This window comes from Taudactylus pleione, unplaced genomic scaffold (assembly GCF_031769625.1).
Source record: "Taudactylus pleione unplaced genomic scaffold, aTauple2 ptg000242l, whole genome shotgun sequence".
Classification (NCBI taxonomy): domain Eukaryota; kingdom Metazoa; phylum Chordata; class Amphibia; order Anura; family Myobatrachidae; genus Taudactylus; species Taudactylus pleione.
The window spans coordinates 12,270,267-12,293,624 of record NW_028284644.1 but is presented as its reverse complement, the minus strand read 5'-3'; positions in this window follow the sequence as shown (position 1 = coordinate 12,293,624).

Below are 23,358 nucleotides of genomic sequence, written 5' to 3'. Positions count from 1 at the left end.
CCACTGTCGGGATCTTCACCCCTGCCGGGGTAATACATACTGATTCCAGAAATTTGAGATGTGCGCTGATCCCCGTGTTTTGGTTTTGGATCTGAATCTCCCCTGGTTTTGGATCTGGATTGGTTTTGCCAAAACCTCACCTCCGTATTTTGTTTTTCTGTTTTGGTTTTGGATCTGGATTTGGACAAGCAACATCACTTCTAAAACTCACTTCTAAAAACTCTCACTTTAGTAAATTAAATTTACCCCGTAAGGTCTTACATTGCGTCTTTCTTGAGAATCCTGTGCCAACTTATGCTAGGAGTGGATATTCATCCCAGAAGGGGACCAGGAAGACTGCTTTCCAAAACAATTGACTGTAAAATAATCCTTTGCAAAGCTTCCACATTCAACATTTCCCAACCTGTACAGGGACATTAAAAAAAAATAGTGGCCTCAAAGTGCCACTTAATCAGCACAGATACTGTATGTGGACAAGTGTAAGATTTATGATTTAAGGAAGGGGTAGCCAACCATGGTCCTTGAGAGCTACCAACAGTGCATGTTTTCCAGGTCTCACAGAATTACTACTGTTATAATTATCTCCACCTGTGGATCTATTCAAATATGGAACTGAGTAATGAATACACATGTGCACCTGCTAGGTGGTCTGGAAAACGTGAACTGTTAGTAGCTCTTGAGGACCGAGGTTGGCTACCCCTGATTTAAGGCCTTACATTGTGTCTTTCTAGAGAATCCTGTTCCTGCTTCTGCGGCTAGGAGTGGATTTTCATCCCAGAAGGGGACCAGGAAGAGTGCTTTCCAAAAACAATTGACTGTTAAATAATCCTTTGCAAACCTACCGAAAAAGCATTTCCCAACCTGTACAGGGAGATTAAAAAAAACATAGTTAGTGGCCTTCAGTTCAAACTGCCATTGTACCCACTGTCCACTTAACTGGAGCAGATATTGTGGACAAGCGGAACAGAGTAGCAAATGCAACATTTAAGGTTTAAGTCTTACATTGTGTCTTGAGCGCCATGTCTGCTGCTTGGAGTGGATTTTCATCCCAGAAGGGATGAAGACATTGTTTTTTCTTCCCAACGGACACAGATCTGAAGAGATGTAAATAACTACTGACAGGAAAGAGGCAATTTGGAGGCCCTTACACAAAACTGCCTTTGCTTTACTTGAGCTGCCCACCTTCCAGTGTGTACTCAGAAAGAGTTTTCAGTACAGCCGGGAACCTTGTCAGTGACTACTCCCCCAAAATGTGGAAAAGATGATGCCCATCAAAATGAACTACAAATTCTATGAGAAAGACCTTTACTGTCAATTACATGCAAAAATTACAGAGGCACCTGTAATGGTGGATTCCAACGGGGACAAATTAATATTGTGTGAAGAGGATGATATATGCATCACCCCAGATTATTCAAGGGCCGCACACTGAAGTCATTGGCGCCTAGCACATTCAAAACCTACACGGCGGTTTTGTACGATGGGCAGGGTCTTAGATTTCTAGAGCGGGTGAAGTAGGACGTTTGATGATGGTATAGCAGAGTTTGTCTGGGGCTGCCATGAAGGTGGTCATTCCAAGGTGGTTTGTCTTCAGCGTTATCAAGTATCTCTAATTTTCCAAGTTGCGCCTTTGGCGGATCCGGCCAAATAAATCATACTAACCAAGGCATTAACAAGTTGGGCAGGGGAGGGTCCTCGCACAGGCATTATGCGGAGGCCCATCAACCCAGCCCTATTACAGGATTTGATTAGGACAATAAAGGGGGTTGCATTGGGCAAGTGCTAAGTGCCACCCATTTTTAGTTTAACCTTTTCCTTAGCTTAAGGGCTTATAGAATGGGCGAGCTATTAGCTGCTAATGAGATTTCTGTGCTATCAGGATTAATTTTAAATAATGTGGTTATTAAGTCGGTATTGATCTTATGCTAACTACATAGGTTTAAGGCAGATTAACTGGCCAGGGGGTGATGGATTTCTATTCAGGCGCATGCAGAGCCTGTAATTTGTCCAGTTGCTCATGCAGGGTGCTTTAATAATGTTCGCCCTCCAGGTGGTGGGCAGTTGTTTATCCATGCTAATATTAGCCCCTTTGTCCAGGTAGCAGTTTATGAGGGTGTTTCACAATTGTCTTATTGCTTTAGGTTTACCTACGGAGTATTACGGGACACATTTGTTTAGGATAGGTGCTTCGGTCGACACATTCAAACAGTTGAGTTGGTGGAAGTCATCAGCTTATAGTACTTAATTAAGGGGGGATTAGTTGCATGAATAGCTGCACTCCTTGCGAGTTTGTTGGGAAACCCAGGGGCCTTATGCCTACTGCCGCTATGGAGTTTGAGGGGCTTTTCATCTTTGCCCTCAAAGAGGTTTGCTGTTTTTCACCTTCAGATGGGTCACCCAACTATTTATTTCCCTTTCCTTGGGGCTAGATTGTTGTTATATAAATGCCAATTTCTGTCTATATAAATGCCAATTTCTGTCTAGGTGAGCTTTCGGACAGGATTGTCAGGGAGTGCTAACTGTCGGGTGTGGTTTATGGGGCATTCCTGTATTTACTGGGGTAGCCAGCACCCTGTGGCATTGCAGGCCCAATTTTGTTGTGAGCAATTGATCGACGTTGGTTAGGATTCCGAGAAATGCACTAGAAGCGCCTGCTAGATGCCCTATGAGCAGCAGAGGAGATAGTGTGGGACCCCTGGCTAGGTGGTCATTCGTTTTGGAGGCAATGATTTGGGCACGTGCATGGGTATTGAGCTGATATGGCCAGTGCACGCTTGTCAGCAGTTTTGACAGATGCGTCATACAGCACCCAAGTTTACGTGACGGGAAGGAGAGCTTTTATGCACCTTATGGGGTACACCTCACGGGCGCAGAGCTAGAGATGTTCGTCTGTGAACTCTGCAGTTTCCTTTATTTTCAAGAGTGTCACAGTTTGGTGGCGGGCCTGGTTCTGCGAACCGGGCTTTTGCTGGAAACAGTGCTCCTGGGCGGCCTATTATTAGCGCAGGAGTGCCTGTGATAGCATCTTTCCTTTGAACGCGGCAAGTTGGTCACCGCCTAAAGGGTGGACCTGGTCTCCGTTCCAAGGGAGGGGCAAAGGCTGTGCCAATTAAGGGAGGATGGTACTGCCCCAGGTCAGGCTGCGCAGGACGTGAATCCACCCCTATTGTTTAGTATTAGTATCCATCGGGCTGTGGCCTTGAAGCACTGCTTTCTTCTTGCCACCTGTTCTAGAATTTCAATTTGATCAGTAAATTCTGTCTGTGACCTCTTTTAATTCCATATACATGTGTCAGTGTGTTTATTTCTAGTTTAGGCTAAAGTTAAGTTACAAAAGGGAATAATAAAACAAATGGGTGACTTAATGCCATCTTGATTTAACTATTTTGTTTATAAAAACTGAGACGTGCTGTCAGCTGTTCTGCACATATGAAAACTGATACATTTTAAACCCACAATTGTTATTGCTAGAACAATGGATATAGCAGTGTAACCTATACATATCTCTGCAGTTAATCACACCTGCAAAGAAATAAAACACTAATCTCTACATACTTTTCAATATATCATTTAACATGTTTTTAGCTACAATATCAAACAAAATGTCTGCTGCATCAGACACACACTTGCTTACTTTAGAGAGGAAAGGGAAGGCCTTTTGCAACTCACACAACAAATATGTATATTCTCAATCATTTCTATATACTCTAAATTGCAGCACGGGAAAATAAAGTTACATAAGCATGCATATATTTGTGAATTGCTGAAGGAACATGTACATCCACATATTCCTGTGTTATCACACGCACACACAAAAAAATTGTTTTTGTTTTCACACTGGTGGTGTGGCAGGCTAAACACGCACACACCAAAAAATAAATTTTTAATTTTTTCACTGGTGGTGTGGCTAACACGTGCACACAATTTTGTTATTATTATTTTTACACTGGGGGTGAAGAAGAGCACCCCCTGGACAATACAGCAGAACAGCCAGCCAGCCCCTGTGGACAACAGCCAGCCCCTATACACAGGATGACAATAGCCAGCCAGCCCCTATATGGATAAATATGGACAACAGCCAGCCAGCCCCTATGGACAACAGCCAGCCAGCCCCTATGGACAGGACAACCTCAGTCAGCCAGCCCTATGGACAACACTCAGCCAGCCCCTATGGACAGGACAACCTCAAACAGCCAGCCAGCCCATATGGACAACAGCCAGCCAGCCCCTATGGACAGGACAACCTTAAACAGCCAGCCAGCCCCTATGGACAACAGCCAGCCAGCCCCTATGAACAGGACAACCTATTATGCACAACAGCAGCACAGCACAGCTTTCAGCACAACCTCACAAATCACAATTATGCACAACAGCAGCACAGCTCTCAGCTCCCTTCCTTTTCACTCTCCACAGCCAGAATGAAAAATGGCGGCGATCGTGGGACCTTTATAGAATCCAAAACCCGAGAGAATCTGACAACGGGACGATGATGTTTTGCCTCATTTTGAGATCCGTCAGACGGGAAAAACTGAGCCAACTCGGATCTGCGTCGTATCTGCTAAGTTCGGGTGGGTTCGGTTCTCAGGGAACCGAACCCGCTCATCTCTAATAGAATTGCGTACAGAATATAGAAAGAATTCTAATATACCTAGCATCTTTCCGCAAGGAGGATCAAAGTTATTGTTGGACGACTTCCGGTGGGCGGAGCATCGTGATGGCCGCATTTTACTGAAGCTCTGTCTTCCTCTTGCCTAATCTAACGCCATCCAAAGATCCCTTTGATCTTATCTCTATATAAAGGGGATTTACTGGCAGTGGAGGCTCTAATAAACCTGACGGTACAGTCCTCTTTCTGAACGGAGGCATATTACCACCGGAATCTGGCCTGAAAATATTGAGGCCTACAAGCGTCTTGATCAAGTGAGACGTTGGCACCACGAGGCTTGCGCCTTTCCCTGCATTGCTCCTCTAACCTTCTCCCTATCCCCCCTACCTACCTTTGCCTGCCTGTGCTGCGCCTGGGATCCGTCCGGCGGCTGCCTGCACTTGGGAAACAGTGGAACAAGTTGACTGTGTTTGGCTGAGACCCCCTCCACCTGCCAGCGGATACGCCGCGGTGCTTTCTCCTATTTGTGAACTAGCGCTCCTTTCATCAGTGCCCTGGTAGTGTGGGAGATGCTACTGAATACCTCCTGGTGTAACTAATTGCTGCGCTTCCCTGTTGCTGTTTGTAGTAGGGAGTGCAGTGTCTGCGGGCTGCTGTGGAGGAGACTGGTGTGCAGGGCATACACCGGACCTGTTTGCCTGCTACTTGGCTGCCTGTACATAGATGCGTGGAACTTGCGTGCTGCCTCTCCCCTTCATCTATGGAGAAATACACCTGCTGACTCTGCGGGACCTGAGAAGTGTTCTCTGCATCCTGCCGGTGTCTCAGTCCCAGGGATCTTCATTAGGGGATACAGGAAGCCGGTGGATCTTGCCGGGGAGTCTGTCTGGTGAATAGCTAAGGAGACCTGGCATTGTTTAATTGCTGATCCTCTCAGCCTACTACCGCGACTTCTTTCATCACTTGGCCCCCCTCTGTCGGCTGTTTCACTTTGAGAATAAGGAATCCCCGCTGTGACTGCCGTTCAGTGGACACATAAATTAGAGACACTGAGGAAACGGACTTGACTAGGATAGTGTCTGGACGCCAGTTGCACTATAATAACATTCCACTGCATACTTGCTCATAACCCTCTGGCTGAAGATCTCCCTGGAGTGCACTCCTTCCGTCCGTGCTTGCTGCTTTCTTTTTGCCTCCTCCTTTGATATATTTTACTCCTTTCCCCTTACCAGTCTTACCAGTCTTACCAGTCTTCTCCTTACCACACAATTCTCATACATTCTACAACTGTGGTAATAATAGTTTCATCTGAATATAATAACACAGACGATAGTATTACCAAACAGTGGAGTGATTTCTGTTTAAGATACCTTATTTAGCTTTCACAATATTAGTTATTAGATATAAAAGGTAACTATCTGAACCTAAACACTAATAATCTTAAAGAGGTGAAATGCTATCTTTATTCAATCTGCCTATTTTTTGCCATGTTTGTCTGACTATCTATATTGCCTATATGTAACACTTACTCTTTTTGTTAAACTTATAGGATTTTACAGGTGTTTCATTCTAAATAGTGAACATTGTGTGTTTTCAAAGAATATTGATATACAACCTGCTACAATCATCCTGATATTTTATACAGATCTGCCATCTAGTGGCGACTTATAGATAGCACAGTTATATTCTGCCTGAAATTGTCCATCTGTTAAACAGAATAAGGTGATTTGTTTTACAACAAACTCTATTGTTTTACTATAAATATGTAATCATTAAGTGTCATCCGAGGGGGATAATATCAGTTCTCTGGCCTATATTTCTATCTATGGTATGGACAGATATTTAGACAAAATTCAACCACCTAAAATGGGGAAACCACAAAAACTGCCTACCAAGCCCACTCCTACCAGAGTTTCACCAATATCTAATTAATCAGTTTCAGGGCCCGCATCCCCTTCAAATGCACCCCCTGAGAGCCCTCTACAAGATATCCCAGAATCCTCTCAAGTACTTTCCTCAACACAGGCTTTACAAATTGATAAACAACTGGATGCTATACAATCATCCATTAACACAATCCTAACCCACCTTGAGTCTAATACCAAAAGACTTGTTGAAGTTGAACAACGTACCAGTGATAATGAAGATGCCATCTTGGCTCTTCAAAACACAGTTGAGGAACAGGCCCAATATATAACGACTATGGAATCCAAGTTGGATGACTAAGAAAATCATCACAGACGAAATAACCTAAGGGTATTGGTATTCCAGAACATATTAAAGGATCTGACTTGTTTGACCTCCTCAGTACAGATATTATTAATACGCTTACTGTTCCTACCACTTCTGGTACGGTGATCATAGAGAGGGCACATCGCATTGGACCTGAACATGAAATCTGTAATGCAAATCCTAGACCAGTGATCGCAAAGTTTTTAAATTATCGGGATAAGGAGAACATCCTGATAGCATACAGGAAACAACATACACTTGTGATTCGTGACTTTAAGGTCTTAATATTTTAGGATTTTTCGGTCTCTGTCACGAAGAAGCATAGAGAATTCACCCCTATCTGTAAACATTTGTTTGATAATAATATTCGCTTTGCTCTGCTGTATCCAGCAAAGCTCAGGGTCATGGCTGATGGTAAACCCATTTTTTTTTTAGGACCCTCTCTTGGCCAGAAATCAGTTTCAAATCTCTCAGAACACATCTTCCACCAATTCACCCCCTAATGGGGGTGGATTGGTGGAAGATGCTAATATATAGTAAATTTCATATTGTTGAGGCGTGACTAACACACGGTTACAGTTTGATACTTTTGATGTATGAGACCTCTACTACTGATTGTCTCTACAGGATGGAGCAATCACTGATATTGCAGTTCTTTATATGTTATATGTTTTTGTCTTTTTTTGTCTGTCTCTCTCTTTTTTTGTCTTCCCCTCTCTTTCTCCTCCCTCCTCCCCTTGGGCTGTGCACTCCTGGAAGCCGGTGGTTTTGCATTCCTAGGACCCTCTTTCGTCTTACTCACTGGGATGAGACGGAAGACACCCCATCGCAGTTTCTTGGCTGGTCTTCTCTTTGTAGAACTGGGGTAGGTTATTGTCATTACAATCTCCCTCGCCAACTAATCTACAACTAAACTCTACTTCCTTCAGATGTATGTCATGGAATGTTGCAGGTTTAAATTCCATCATTAAGAGACGTAAGGTTTTAAGTCATATAAAATGCTTTCGCCCTGACATCATAATCCTTCAGGAAACACATTGGTTAAAAAGTGCTAATTCTACTTTAAAAAGCCCCTGGATACAGGAATGTGTATCTGCCTCATATTGTAAGAAAAAACGTGGGGTAGCTATATTATTAGCTACCCAAAAGATTTTGGTCTATTCTATCACAAAGACGCTGGCGGACCCTGAGGGCAGGTTTCTTTTGGTTCATATCACAATCCAAGGTGAGCGTTTTACACTCCTCAACATATATGCTCCAAATTTCCCTAATTTCTCCTTTTATAAGGGTATTTCTAATATACTTATGAAACACGATACACCTAACCTTATAGTTGGCGAAGATTTTAATTCATTACATGACAGTATTCTGGACCACTCTAATCCACCGAATAAACCTTCTGTCTCTCCACAGGAAGACGTTTCCCTTCTTTGTTCTCATCATGCCCTGATTGATGCTTGGAGACTCCAGAATGCATCTAGTCATGAATTCACTTTTCATTCTAGAGTACATGACTCCTTTACTAGAATCAACTATATTTTAATAGCAAAAAATCTATTCTCCCGCATAATACGGACTTCTATTGATAACATTATAATTTCTGACCATGCACCTATTGTTTTAGACTTGACGCGACGTACTCCTCTAAATACTTCCTGCCTTTGGCGCTCCCCTTCCTTCCTTTCACAAAATGAACACTTTCAAAAGTATCTGAAAGCCAAATGGCATGAATACGTAGATGATAATATCGATCACTGGGATAACCCAGTATTATTCTGGGAGACATCAAAGGCAGTTATGAGGAGTCATGTCATATCTTACCTAGCAAAATGTAATAAGGATCATAAGGAAAAGCTACGCCTTCTAAATAGCAGGTTGCATACCTCTTATAAACGATATTTGTCCTTTACAACGGCTGAAAATAGATCCCTTTACCTTCAAAATAAACAAGTATTGGAAGCTTTTCTATTACAGGAGGCTAAACTTAGGACAGATTTTACTAAGAGTCACTATTTTTGATAGGGAGGCAAGACAGGTAAACTTTTAGCATTTATGGCCAACCGACAAAAGAAAAGACATTACATTACTAGTCTTTGCAACCCTACAACGGGAGCAACCATTACCTCTCAGTCTGACATATCAAAACTTCTTGAAGTATATTTCCAAAATTTATATGCAGCCGAAACACCCAATTTAGAAAATGCAAGACAATTTCTTAACGAAAACGTGCTACCAAAGCTGTCCACCCAGCAGAGGGAATGTTTAGAAGATGATATCACAGAGGAAGAGGTTGTCATGGCTATTGACTCGCTCAAATTGAATAAATCACCTGGCTCTGATGGCCTTGCAGCAAATTATTATAAAATATTAAAAGATGATATTACACCTACTCTTACTAATCTATTGCAACAAATTTATTCGGATAATATTGCGTATCCTTCATTTAACGAGGCAATGACAATCTTGATACCCAAACCAGAGAGGGACACCTCCTTGTTGTCTTCATATAGACCCATCACTTTGCTTAATCAAGACTATAAAATCTTGGCAAAAATTATGTCGATCAGGCTACATAATATGATGCCGACATTCCTTACTCCACATCAATATGGGTTCACAAAAGATCGTCATCCTGTATTGGCTATTCGCTCGGCAGTTGCAGTTTTGGCCTCTTCCCCAGCGGATCAGAGATCCTCCACAATTCTGTTGAGTTTGGACGCCGAGAAGGCCTTTGACAAAATTTTGTGTGAATATTTGTTCCTAGTCCTAGACCCCAGGGAATTTGGGACGTCGTTTATAAACATGATCTAATATCTTTATTTGAATCCGCGTACTAGGTTACTTGTCAATGGCCTTCTCGGTAATACAATATATATGTTTAGAGGTACAAGACAGGGGTGTCCGCTCTCACCCCTCTTATTTAATCTAGCACTTGACCCGTTGATTTGTGATCTTCAGACTTGGTCGCTGTTGCGCGGCGCTTTCATTGGAGATTACGAATTTAGGCTCATGGCTTTTGCTTTTCTCCTTTTTATATAAAACCCGGAAATTAGTCTGACCCCCTTATTGGAACAATTTGGCCATATTTATGTATTTACAATCAACTTTACCAAATCTACGGCATTAGTTTTGGGTAATAGACCTTTTAGACCTAGAGACAATTTAGGTGGCTTGAGGTGGGCGTCATCTAGTATACCTTATTTGGGTATACAATTACCCAAAAATATTTATAATTTATACTCTTTGAACATTACTTCGATAATGAATAAAATATTTACGGAAATGGAAAGCTGGCAGCATTTTCAGCTTTCATACCTAGGAAGGGCCAATTTAATAAAAATGATAATCTTTCCTAAATTGCTGTACCCTCTACAGGTCCTCCCGTTACTTCTCACTTTAACTGACATTAAAAAGATAGATGCTTGATTTTGGAAATTAATATGGAATAATAAAAAACCAAAGCTTAGTTTGAAAATTCTTCAACGCACTAAGGAAGAGGGAGGAATTAACTTTCCCCATACTTTCCTTTATAATCAAGCTGCAATCTGTAGATACATACAAGACTGGATTCTACATAGAAATCATTTTGCTCACTATGATTTAGAGAGACAGTTCCTACCTGGTTTGGACTTGGTCTACTTTTTACATATGCCCAAACATGATATACCATCATCTTTGCTTGATAACCCACTCCTGATGTCAGCTTGGTCAACATGGCATTCGATACATAACAAATTTAAACTCAATGATTCTTATTCACTACATCTCCCTCTGCTGGGAAACAATGACTTTCAGAACAGGTCTGCAGCATACCTCTTACGAAGGTGGGATTCACTGGGCCTCCGCACAGTCAGACAGTTCACTAATTCTTCGCTTAAGCGTCCCTTAACATATGAACAAGCACACGCACAATACGATTTTCTTCAGTCTAGTAATTTGGCCTTTTTACAGGCACAACATTATACCAGTAAAATCTTATCCTCTTTATCTCCCTTGGATTGGGATAATAAGCTAGATGCTGCCTTTTTGTCCACTGGCGATCCGTATAAAACTACATCACTTTTCTACAGCCTATTAAGAGTTCCTTACTTTACGGGAACATTCTCCACGGGTAACACTAAGTGGCAGGCCTGCTTTCCAAATCTAACGGAAGCTAATATTTTACACACTTTACAATATTCCCTCCGCACATTGACAGCTACAACCTATAGAGAAATGTTTTATAGGCTATTTTATAGGGGATATCTTTCTCCTACACGTTGTCATCTTATCGGTATCGCAACCTCCTCTGCATGTCCAAAATGTGCCTATCTAGAGGCATCTTTGTATCACTGTTTATGGGATTGCAGGGACATTAAGAAATTTTGGATTGAAGTGAAGCAATATGTGCTTGCGGACCTAATTAATTATCTTCCATTAACACCAGAATGGGCAGTGTTGGGGTATATTCCAGGAATAACTAGAATTTCTAAGGGATGTAGAAAACTATTATTAATTATCTCGGCTGTAGCTAAAAAATGTATCCTGCAACAATGGATTGCTCCTACCTCTCCTTCATTAAATATGTTCAAAGAGAAACTATTCTATATCTTCAAAATGGATTGGGTCGACTCCTCTCTCAATAAGGAAAAGAGAACAGAACAGTTCTTCTTAGTTTGGGAGAGCTTTATTGATACTTTAAATCCTGAGATTAAAAGACAAATACAGCAATGTTTCAAATAAACACAATGGTACGAAACTAGATTGCTCCTACAAGATCCCCCAATAAATGACACCTAAAAAAAAAAAAAAAAAATGACGAAGGAGGGCAGGGCAGAGAGAAACTGGGCCCGGGAGTGCATCGCTCATATCCCCCTTCCCATCGTATCCCCTCTTTCCTTCTTTTCTTTCCTCTTCCTCCCCCTACTACCCGTTTCCTATCTTACTTTATATTATTTTTATTATGGTTGACGTCACTACAATAATTTCTTGATTATTTTTCTATGGAATGGTAAAATGAGAAAATTGTGGCAAAGTAATTTTTTCAAAACCACAAATGATTTGTATTTATGTTATGACTGTGACATACCTTTGTGATATATTTGTTTGTGTATCATGATTAATTTCATGACTTCAATAAACAAATTTAAAAAAAAAAAAAAGTTATTGTCATTTGTCACATCAATAAATAATTAGGAAATGCCACCAACATGCATATCATACAAAAACAATCAGATATATGTGAAAAATGTATGATCTAATTTATCAGCGGACCGTTTAAACATAGTGCTACACACACATATATGGAAAAATACAAAAGAGATATACTGTATATAAAAAAAGATTTATATCTCTAAATGTGCCATTATAGCACTTACAGGAATAGTGGTATTAATATATATTGTATTATACACTTCTCCTGTGTTCATCTGCATTTCTTCAGGATTGCCTTAGCCACTCTCTTTGCTATAATAATTATTCATACTGCAGTTGTACGCTGTTGTAGTAGACTCACTACAGGTTGAGTCTCCCATATCCAAAATGCTTGGGACCAGGGGTATTTTGGATATCGGATTATTCCGTATTTTGGAATATTTGCATACTATAATGAAATATCTTGGGTATAGGACCCACAACTAAACACAGAATGCATTTATGTTCTATATACACCTTATACACACAGCCTGCAGCTCATTTATACAATATTTTTTATAATTTTGAGCATCAAAAAAAGTTTGTGTACATACATGAAATTCATTTATGTTTCATATACACCTTATACACACAGCCTGAAGGTTATTGTATACTGTATTTTAATGAATTTGTGCTTTAAAATAAGTTTGTGTACATTGAACCATCAGAAAGCAAAGGTTTCACATTCTCAGTCATACTAAAAATATTCCGTAATTCGGAATATTCCGTATTTCGGAATATTTGGATATGGGAGACTCAACCTGTATCTGCATATAAGGAAGGCTCTTCAGTTCGGAACCCTGATGCTTCTTATTGTAACATTGTTTTTATTTTTTAATGTTTTATAAATTTGAATTTTTACTGTTTTCTCTTTTGATCATTTAACAACGGTGTATTGACCTGTACTATTGATATATTTGATTAAATAACTATTGTGATATTATAGTCTGTTTATTTTCCTGCCATTCTTAGGTCTTTTCAGCGCAGCTCATATAGAGTTAATCTGATATTTATAAAAACTTGATAATGATAAATATTATTGGATATTGCCAAGCAGTTTGCAGGCCTGAAAGTCCCTGAATGATTTATTTTTGTAGCAAAGGATACTGAAAATCAGAACCTATAGGAGAAAATCATCGACTTCAATCCAATGGAGCAGGAAAGGACGTCAGTCCTATAATAAATGAGGCAGCAGCTTATGTGGCAGAAAAATATCTGATGTGTAGCCACAAAAATATTTGGCATTCAGGAGGCAATAATTACTTGCTGACAATGTATCTTAGACCAATAGGTAGGAAAAACAGAAGTAGCAGATACTTACAACTTAGGTGACAGTTGGTAAAACATCCTACCATGTCATGGCTACAGCACCCTGTGAAGTAATAAACAGAGCAGCCGGCAGAATGCTCTAACTGGCACTGATGCTGATCTAGCGCTTATAAGGTGAGCAGACAGACCTGCAATTAGCTCTGCACAGGATTCCTATGTGGAGCCTAGGCTGTAATAACAAGTGATGTGTCCTGTATCTTGCTGCCGTAAGCTGCAACTTGAGCCTCTATGGAGTGATGTAAATAGGCCAGCAAGGTGATTGGGTTGTGCCTGGAGCTGACCTTAGTTAGATGCTGATGAAATAAGCGGGATATATCGCGCACCGGGTTCCAGTGTGATTGAAAAAGGAAAACGCGCACCGGGTTCCAGTGTGATTGAAAAAGGAAACCCATCTGTCCAATATGTCCAGTATTGATACAAACCAGCGGCTGTTAGCGGAACGTGGTAATTAGAGTCAATGTCCTCTACCATCAATTGAAAGAAATTATGTATAAACTCTGATGCTGACCATACACTAGTACGACCACCATAAGATAAGATTCATCTTACGATTTCCTTTGAACTCCCCGGCAGCTCCCTGGCAGTCCCGGCCGCACGATTGACACAGAATGTTCATACGATCTCACGTACAATACATATATACATAGACAAAAATTACGTACAATAGGAATAAAAAATATGTTTTGAAACTCATCTAAGAGTAAAACTATACTGTCACGGTGTGTGTGTATTGTGTATATTTAAACATTTCTTTACAGGTGAACTACAGGTAAAAGTGGGCCCTTAATGCCCCGCATGCTGTTACTTGTGGTTCTCCAAGTACCAGCATGCGGGGAAGGCTTGCTGGGACCTGCAGTTCTACTTGTAAAGACAATGTTTTCACTTATTTTTTTACACTACACTTATACACTATCAACCCAGCACCCACCGCACTGGGCTATCAGCTTGGGCCTGGGGTGCCCTGGACGGGGGTCCCTTTTATTTGGGTGTCCCCAGCTCCCCAGGGATCTCCAGCCTTGGCTGACTAGCGGTCAGGGTTGATGCTTCAGCTGGGGGGCCTGGTGAAAGGGCTCCCCTGGCTGTGGCATCAACCCCCTGCTTCAAAAAGTCTGGTGCTAGCTCTGGAAAATACAGGGGGACCCTACAGATTTTTCCCCCCTGGATCAGAGCCCAGTGCTTGATGCGCAGAATACGGGGGACCCCTATGTCGTTTGTCCCCTGTATTTGGACAACCAGGGCTAGTTCTGACTAGCCTGGTGCTTGTTGTGCTTACATACGGGGGACCCCTACGTCGTTTGTCCCCCGTATGTTGCACAACCAGCACTGGGTCACTAACAGCATGGGGCTGTTTGCTCTTTGGGGAGCACGCCATTTTTTTTTTAAACACTTTTCTTTTCACAGATGCACGGATGGTTCTCACTGAACCATCCCTGCATCTGTGTTTATTTTATTAAAGACAGATGCATGCATCGCAGATCTCCCCGTGCGTGCATCAGTCTTTTTTATTTCTAACAAATGACGCCAGTCGGACGCACGATGCGTTGCATGCGCAAATACATGGCATGATCGGCATACGATCACGATAGATAATATGGGCTGCACATCTGATCACATTATACATTTTAAGAGCTGCGGGAGCATGCATCGAGTCCCGGCTCAGATCCTTTTGGAGTTCCGAGATAAAACAAGTCCAGGCTTGGATTCAACAAACAAATTTTTTAATACATTTTTTTTTTTTATTCTTTTTTATTGAGACATCATGAAAGAAGAATGTACATTGAGCAGAACATTTATAGTAAACAATTTTCAAAGTTACATATTCCAATCTTTGGAGAACAAAATAAAGTTATTATAATTTATAGCAATATAAAACCTAACTATATCTCTCTTCACATCAGGTTTATTGATGGATCTTGTGATGCTAACCTGGTGATATACCAGGTAGTATTTTTAAAACTGCCATGTATCTGCTTTCTGGTTGATAACGGAAGACTGTCAATATATACTTTCCATAGACTAAACAAGCGTTCCACCTTTTTGTCCTTATATAAGAGTGTCTCCACCCAGTCCATCTTGAAAATAAAATAAAACTTAGTTTGATATAACTGAAATTGAGGAGGCGAACTGCCCAGCCAACTTTGTAATATCGTTTTTCTACCCGCTGCGCTCACAGCCAGTAATTTTTTTTACTCCCTGCAGTCATCCTCATATCTGAGTCAAAAAGTCCCAAGATTGCCTATTCAGGATTGAAAGGGACATAGTTAACCAATTTTTCTTGTGGATAGTTTCGAATTAAGGGCCAGATGTACTAAGCTCTGAAAAGTGATAAAGTGGAGAGTGATAAACGACCAGCCACTCAGCTTCTAACTGTCATGTTACAGGCTGTGTTTGAAAAACGACAGTTTGTAGCTGATTGGCTGGTCATTTATTACTCTCCAGTTTATCACTTCCCAGAGCTTAGTACATATGGCCCTAAGTGCTAAAATTATTTGACTATAGGACGGACCCAAAGGCAATGATATTTATCTGCATTCCCCTGATGACATCTTGGACACATATGATTTGTAATTGCTCCCATCCTAAACTGTCGGAGTGGGGATAGGTAGGTGTTGTGATATATGTTTAGGAGCAATTCTACATACATACTAGCTGGAAGGGTTTTCCTGGAATATTCGAACACCTTTTCCATCAGATGTATTGTCAGAGACGGAAAATGAATCAACTATTTAGACATACCACTAGTTATTTTTGAGTGATCTATTGTATCCCTTAATTATGTATAATGTATTAATATTGCTCTTTTTTGAGGCACCATATGTAATAAGAAAGTGTCTAATGTATTTTCACAATAGTTTGAAAAGTGTTGTATTATGTGGGCTAGATAAAAGCATACTTGTATAAACGCTAACGGATTGGTTTGAACTGTTGCAAATTTTTTTATAAGTTCCGTGTATGTTAGAAGACGCTTTTCATCCACTGAAACCAGAGATTTGACATTTAAGATACCTGTTATCCTCCATATCGTAAAGGGGTGAGCAGCCATGCCATCAAGAAAGTTTGGGTTTTGAATTAGTGGTAGGTGAAGGGAGTAATGCTAATTAAGGCCAGTTTTATGACGCAAGATGTGCCAAAGCCTTTTGGTTGTCCATAGTAGTGGATTTTCTTTGATGGATTCATCTATCTGATGATCATGTTGATGCAAGAGACAGATCAAGTCACAATTCTCTAGAAAAACTTGTTCCAAAGAAACATTGGTAAAGGTGGAGGATCGTTGGAGCCAGTCCCGCAAATATCTCAGGATCGGGGGCTGGTTGTAGACAATAATATCTGGGAAGTTTATACCTCCATTGGCTTGCAATTGTTGTAACTTTCGCAGAGCTATTCTGGACCGGCCTTCCTTCCAAATAAAAGTACGAATTAATGTATTAATTTGAAGCTGATCTGTTTTGGTCAATATTACCGGAAGTGATTCTATAGGGTATAATAGTCTGGGTATTGCCACCATTTTTAAAAGGTTCGCTCTCCCCAAGAAAGACAAGGGAAGACATTCCCATCCTTTAATATCTGCTGTCAAAGTTGTAATAGCTTTTTTAATATTGAATTTGTAAAGGTTAGAAATGTTGCATGGTAGAGTTATTCCTAAATAAGAGATTTGGTGTTTTGCCCACTGGAAGGAGAATTGAGAGGCCCATTCAGGACAGCGGGTTGAACTTGTGAGGGGCATCGCTATTGATTTTTCCATGTTAATTTTAAGACCAGATATTGATCCAAATTGTTCAAATATATTTAAAATTAAAGGGAGAGTTCGGGATGGATTCCTAATATAAAGAAGAATATCGTCCGCAAATGCCGATATTTTTATTTCTTGACGACCTATTTTAATACTTTGGAAGGATTGCCCATTTTGGAGATATCTAATTAATGGATCTGACGCTATATTGAACAGTAGTGGGGATAAAGGGCACCCTTGACGGGTACCTCTCTCTAAGTGAAAACGAGGACTCACCATGCCATTTATTAGTAGAGAGGTGGGGGGAGTCTGGTAAAAATAATGAACTAAATTAATAAAACCCTCCTCAAAGGGCTTCCGCTCCATAATATGATATAGATGCATCCATGAGACCGTGTCAAAGGCTCTATTAATGTCTATGCTTAGAAGAAGAGTCTTTTCATGAGATGATCTACCAGATGCCACCTTTGCCACTTTTGCTGTTCTTTTGGCCTTAACCGCATGACGGCCCTGGACAAATCCTGTTTGATGTTCAGTGATTATATCTGGGGGTATTTTTTGGAGTCTTAATGCCATAATTTTCACTAAGAGTTTAAAGTCTACATTTAGAAGACTAATTGGTCTATATGAAGTTAGTAAATTTGGGTCCCTGTCAGGTTTAGGTATAAGGGTTGTGTAGGCTGTAAAAGCACAACAGGGTATTTCATTTTCACTTATGCCTCTGAAAAGTTCCAGTAGTGTTGGAGTGATATGCGTTTGTAGCATGCGATAATATTCCCCAGACAACCCGTCTGGACCGGGAGATTTGCCGTAAGGGAGTAATGACATAACTCTGTGTATTTCCTCTACTGTGATGTCACCTGCCAATGCCTCTCTTTGGTCCGAGGTCAGTTGAGGTAACACCTCATTTGTTAAATGGTCATTTTGAATCGTTCCATCTATAGGAGAGGATCGAAACAGTTCTTCAAAATGTTTTTGAAATTGATGAACTATTTTTCGAGAATCAGTTATTATTTGACCTGTACAGGGATGTTTTAGTGATGTAATTGTGTGTCTTTTTGGGGGGGTCTTGATAATGTTGCCAAGAGTTTGCCTGCTTTATTCCCCCAATGATAAAATTAATTCTTTGTAAATTCTAATGAATGTTGGGCTTGGGTTAATAGATAGGATTCTAGCATCTGACGTGCTTGTTTGTGAGCATGCATATGTTCTTCTGAAGGGTTATTGATGTATATTTGAAAGGCCTCTATCATTATTGAGTTCAATGAGTTGTATTCCTCTCCCATTGCTCGTTTTTTTTAAGAGACATAGCTAATTATATGTCCCCTCATTACCACTTTAGAGGCACTCCAGGAAAGGATTGGTTGATCCCAGCGGGTGAGATTGTCATCTACATAGTTTGTCCAGTGGTTGATTAAATATAACTTACAATCCTCAGAATGTGCTAAGTAAGAAGGGAAGCACCATATTCGGTCAGTGGGGTGCATCTGTGAATGTGTTAAAGCCAATGATATCGGTGAATGATTCGATATCAATATATCGTGAATATCCACTCGGGACACATTTTTCATCAAGGCATCTGAGATTAATATCTTATCGATCCTTGAAAGAGATCCGTGGACCATAGATAAGAATGTATGAGTTTTATCGATTGGATTTATTAATCTCCATGGGCCTGACATATTCAATTGATGTCTAAAAGTAGTGAGAGATTGGTGTTGGGAAGGTGTTGTTTGAGTTAATGGGGGTAATTTGTCCAGTAATGGATCTTCGACCATATTAAAATCACCACCTACACTTAAAAGGTAGTTAGTTCAGCCTTGGAGGGTATGTCCTACATACATTTACAAGTATGTAATTGGTTTGGTAAAGTGTTATATCTAAAATAATATATCTCCCATTTGGATCAACAATTTGAGAGAGGACAGTTACTGGCAAGTCTTTACGGAATAGAATGTCCACTCCGCGTATTTTTTCGTATAGGAAGCTAAAAAGCAGGAGCCTAGCCATTTTGCCCGTAAACTGTTCTCCTCTGAGGAAAGCCAGTGTGTTTCCTGTAGTAATATCACGTCAGGTCTGAAATGTTTTAAGTGAGTGAGAACTCTTTTTCTCTTTATAGGTGAATTCAAACCTCCCATATTCCAATATATTATTTGTAGTGGTGTCAGAGGGACAACTGTTGTAGGATTAGTTGTTAATGACAGCATGGCTACTCACCTCCCCCCTGGGTGCAGGATCATAACTGGATAGATCTGAGCAATAAAGTAATGTATTCTCTGGTCTCCCCACTCCCAGGTTTCGACAGTAGACATCATTGATATAACAATACCTTGAATATAGAAATCAACAGTAATCAGTTTCATTACTAATATTTGCCAAAAACTTTTTTGTTTCATTTTCTTAAATTCACCATGTCTCAAAATATCCATTTTTAAACTTTTTCTTAACTTCCAAAACTGCAGTGGGCACCACCCGTTTTTAGAGGTGCACATCTAATTATTACTATAACAATATAATAGAGTAAATATTATAACAGAACGAAACGCCTTACAGGAGGATTGCTTTAAAGGAGAAAAATATATCTCCTCGTCCAGAAAAGACAACCTCTAATATTTATATTAGATGTAATTATTTAAGTAAAGTCATTCTCAAGGGGATCTAGGCGGAGATCTTGGGGCAATAAATTGAGATTTTGCTTTCTCAGGGTCGATAAAGTAGATTGGGTTACCATTCTCTACCACTCTTAATTTGGCTGGATAAAGTAGGGCGAATTGTATATTCTTATTATATAGATAAGTACAGACTTCTGAGAATGCCTTTCATTTTTGGGTCACTGTAACCGTGAAATCTTGAAAAATTAAGATCTTATTGCCATCAATCAATAATTCTTTAATTTTTCGATAAGTGGGCAAAAATTTTTCTTTGGCCCTGAAGTCTAGGTATTTAGCCAGTACCGGGCGAGAGCGCCGACTCGCTCTCTCCTGTTCTATTCCGACTCTATGTGCCCTTTCTATGTGAGGAACTTCAAGTTCATCCATCATTCCTAAAGCAGTAGGAAGGTCAGTAGTCAGAAAAGTTAACAAGCTGATACCATTGATTGATTCTGGGATCCCCACAAAACACAGGTTTCGTCTGGACCTATTTTCCAAATCATCAATTTTTCTTGTGATTGCTGTATTTGTCTATCATGGGTATCAACCTGTGTTTGGAAACCTTGCATGTGATCTTCAACGTCACTCACTCTGGTTTCCAGAGCTACTAGACGGGAGGTATGCAAATCAATTCTGGTTAATCCAGTTTCTAGACGCATCTGGAGATCCTCAAATCTTTTATCCATCAGGGGCATCATAAAATCTGAGATCTTTTTGGCTGTTAAAGGGGCAACCTGTCACTAGGCAAGTCTACTGACCCTGCATGGGATGGTGATGAGGGACCCGATTTCTGAGAAGAACCTTTGATTTTATTAGATTTTTGTGATGAATTAGTATTTTTGGGAGGCATAGTTCTGTCTACAAATCTATCCATGCCCTAAGAACAGAGATTGTGAGAAATACAATTTGTTATTCACCTAAATGATATTACATATAGATAAAGTATCTGGACGTGAGTAATATAGTATATTTTACATAATAATCTCCTAAGGCAACGTCCTGGTAACTGAAAAATATATTACATTTCTATCTTCTTTAATAATGAGATGATAATTAAGTATGAGGGGTTTGGTCAAATTCAAATAGTTATGTCTGCTTGTAATATAACCCTCTTAAATATTGCACAATCTGTAATAGAGATTCTCAGTAAGTTTAAGATAATGTGTTTTCTGAAACTACCACAAGACGGCAGCAAATGACCACAACATAAAACCAAATCAGGTATTTGATCATTACAGCACTCAAATATATGGCTGATAATGCATCAATATTTATTTGGAGTATTAGGTGATTGATATAGTTAAACTTATATCTGGAAATATCTTCACAATTTTATCAGCAAAGTATAAACAATACAGAGATTACTTTTAACTGCAAATACTACATGTATTTGTACTGTAAGTTGTGACTGTGTATATGCAGTTGGGCCACCCTCTGATATTCACAGTCCCGGGGTTAATGCCAACATGTCTCACAATCAGATCACACAATGGTAGATCGGTAAGAATACGGATGGGGGTCTGACCTCCCAGTCTCCCAGCAGGTATGACCAGCTGGTGCCAGGTGGCCGCAGGTCACATCCAAGGGCTCATCTAATGCAGTGCCAGCTGTCACTAATCCAGAGGAGAAAGTACCAGCAGAGGTCCACTCAGGTCCGCGGCAGGATGTCTGGAGCAGGCCGACACTCAACGGGTAAGTGGTACCCACAGCACAGGGTTGGGGTTTAGGTGCAGGGAGTCACACAGGGGAAGCCTGCAGTCAGGAAGATATCACACCAAACAGGCTGTCGGCGGTCAAGCAGGCCATCGAGATGGCTGGACTCCGGGGAAATATTAAGCGCTCCCAGGCAATATGGGTATCCCTAGAGTCCCCAAGTGTAAGGGAACACCAGGAAGACCCCAATAAACCTTTAAATCGTAAGATTTGGCAAGATGGTTTCAGATTCTATGCCTGCTGTTAGGAGCTGAGTTAAAAGCAGTCATATTTGATGCCCTGCCCACCGGAAGTCCTCTTTTTAATCAATTTTAAAGAAATCCAAATCCGATTCTGAAGCAAAGCACTTAAAGGTAGTTTTGCCAAAACCATAACATTTAAGGTTGGTTTTGCCAAAACCAAAACACGTGTGTCTGTGCACATCTCTAGTGTTGAAAAATAATCCTGGGGACGAGGTAATGAGAGAGAACTAGGGACTCCCCATCCTGGGGAGGGGAGCAGTAAAAAATGTGGGTGCTGGGGACTAAAGACAGAATAAGGAGGTTGGAGTTGAGGGCTAAAGGCCAAGATGGGCAGAAAGCGAGAGAAAGGTAGATTAATATAGTTTGATAGACGAGAAGCCCACAATTGATTTTATAGAAAGCCTCATATTTTTGCAGGCCGTTACTGTCCAGCACAGACTGTATGATACATAAAAGCAGACAAATAACATATGTAGAAAGTAGGGGTGAGCGAGTTCGGATTTCTGAAATCCGAACCCCCCCGATCCGAGTCGTATCCGAGTCAGGCTCGACTTTTCCCACCTGACTCGGATCTGAAATTGAGGCAAAACGTCATCATCACGCTGTCGGATCTCGTGGGTTTTGGATTCTATATAAGGTACCCGCGTCGGCACCATTTTCTCACTCTGCTGTGGACAGTGAAGAGGGAGGGTGGGAGTTAGGGCTGGCTGGGCTGTGTAGTGTAGTGTAGTGTAGTACTGTGCTACGCTGTGCTGTTGTTGTCCATAGGGGCTGTGTCCACTCCTCCAAAGTCCATAGGGGCTGGCTGTGTTGTGCTGTGCTGCTGTTGTCCAAAGGGGCTGTGTCCACTCCTCCAAAGTCCATAGGGGCTGGCTGGGCTGTGTTGTGCAGTTTGTTGTCCATAGGGGCTGGCTGGGCTGTGTTGTGCAGTCAGTTGTCCATAGGGGCTGTGTCCACTCCAAAGTCTATAGGGGCTGGCTGGGCTGTGTTGTGCAGTGTCCCAGTCCTAAAGAGGTGCTGTAGTGCTTTCCAGAGGGTGCTCTGTCCATCAGGGGTGCTCCCCCCAAGTGCAAAAAAAATTATATTTTTTCTGTGTTTGTGAATTGTGTGCGCAGTAGCCGCAAGTGCATCAACAAAGTAGCGCAAAGCGTGCACCTGTGTCATAAGTAAAGGGCCGGCTGGCTCGTCCGTTAAAGGGTGCTGTAACCCCCAGAGTGCACTCCAAAAAATATTTTTTTTTTCTGTGTTTGTGAATTGTGTGCACTGTACATGCATCCTCAAAGCAGCAGTGCCAAGCGTGCATCTGTCTGTTAAAGGGTGGTGTAACTCCTAAAGTGCACTCCAACAAAAATAAAACATTTTCTTCTGTGTTTGTGAATTGTGCGCACTGTATGTGCATCCACAAAGCAGCAGCGCCAAGCGTGTGTCTGTCCGTTAAAGGGTGGTGTAACCTCCAAAGTGCACTCCAACAAAAATAAAACAGTTTCTTCTGTGTTTGTGAATTGTGTGCACTGTACATGCATCCTCAAAGCAGCAGCGCCAAGCGTGCGTCTGTCTGTTAAAAGGTGGTGTAACCCCCAAAGTGCACTCCAACAAAAATAAAACATTTTCTTCTGTGTTTGTGAATTGTGTGCACTGTTCGTGCATCCTCAAAGCAGCAGTGCCAAGCGTGCATCTGTTTGT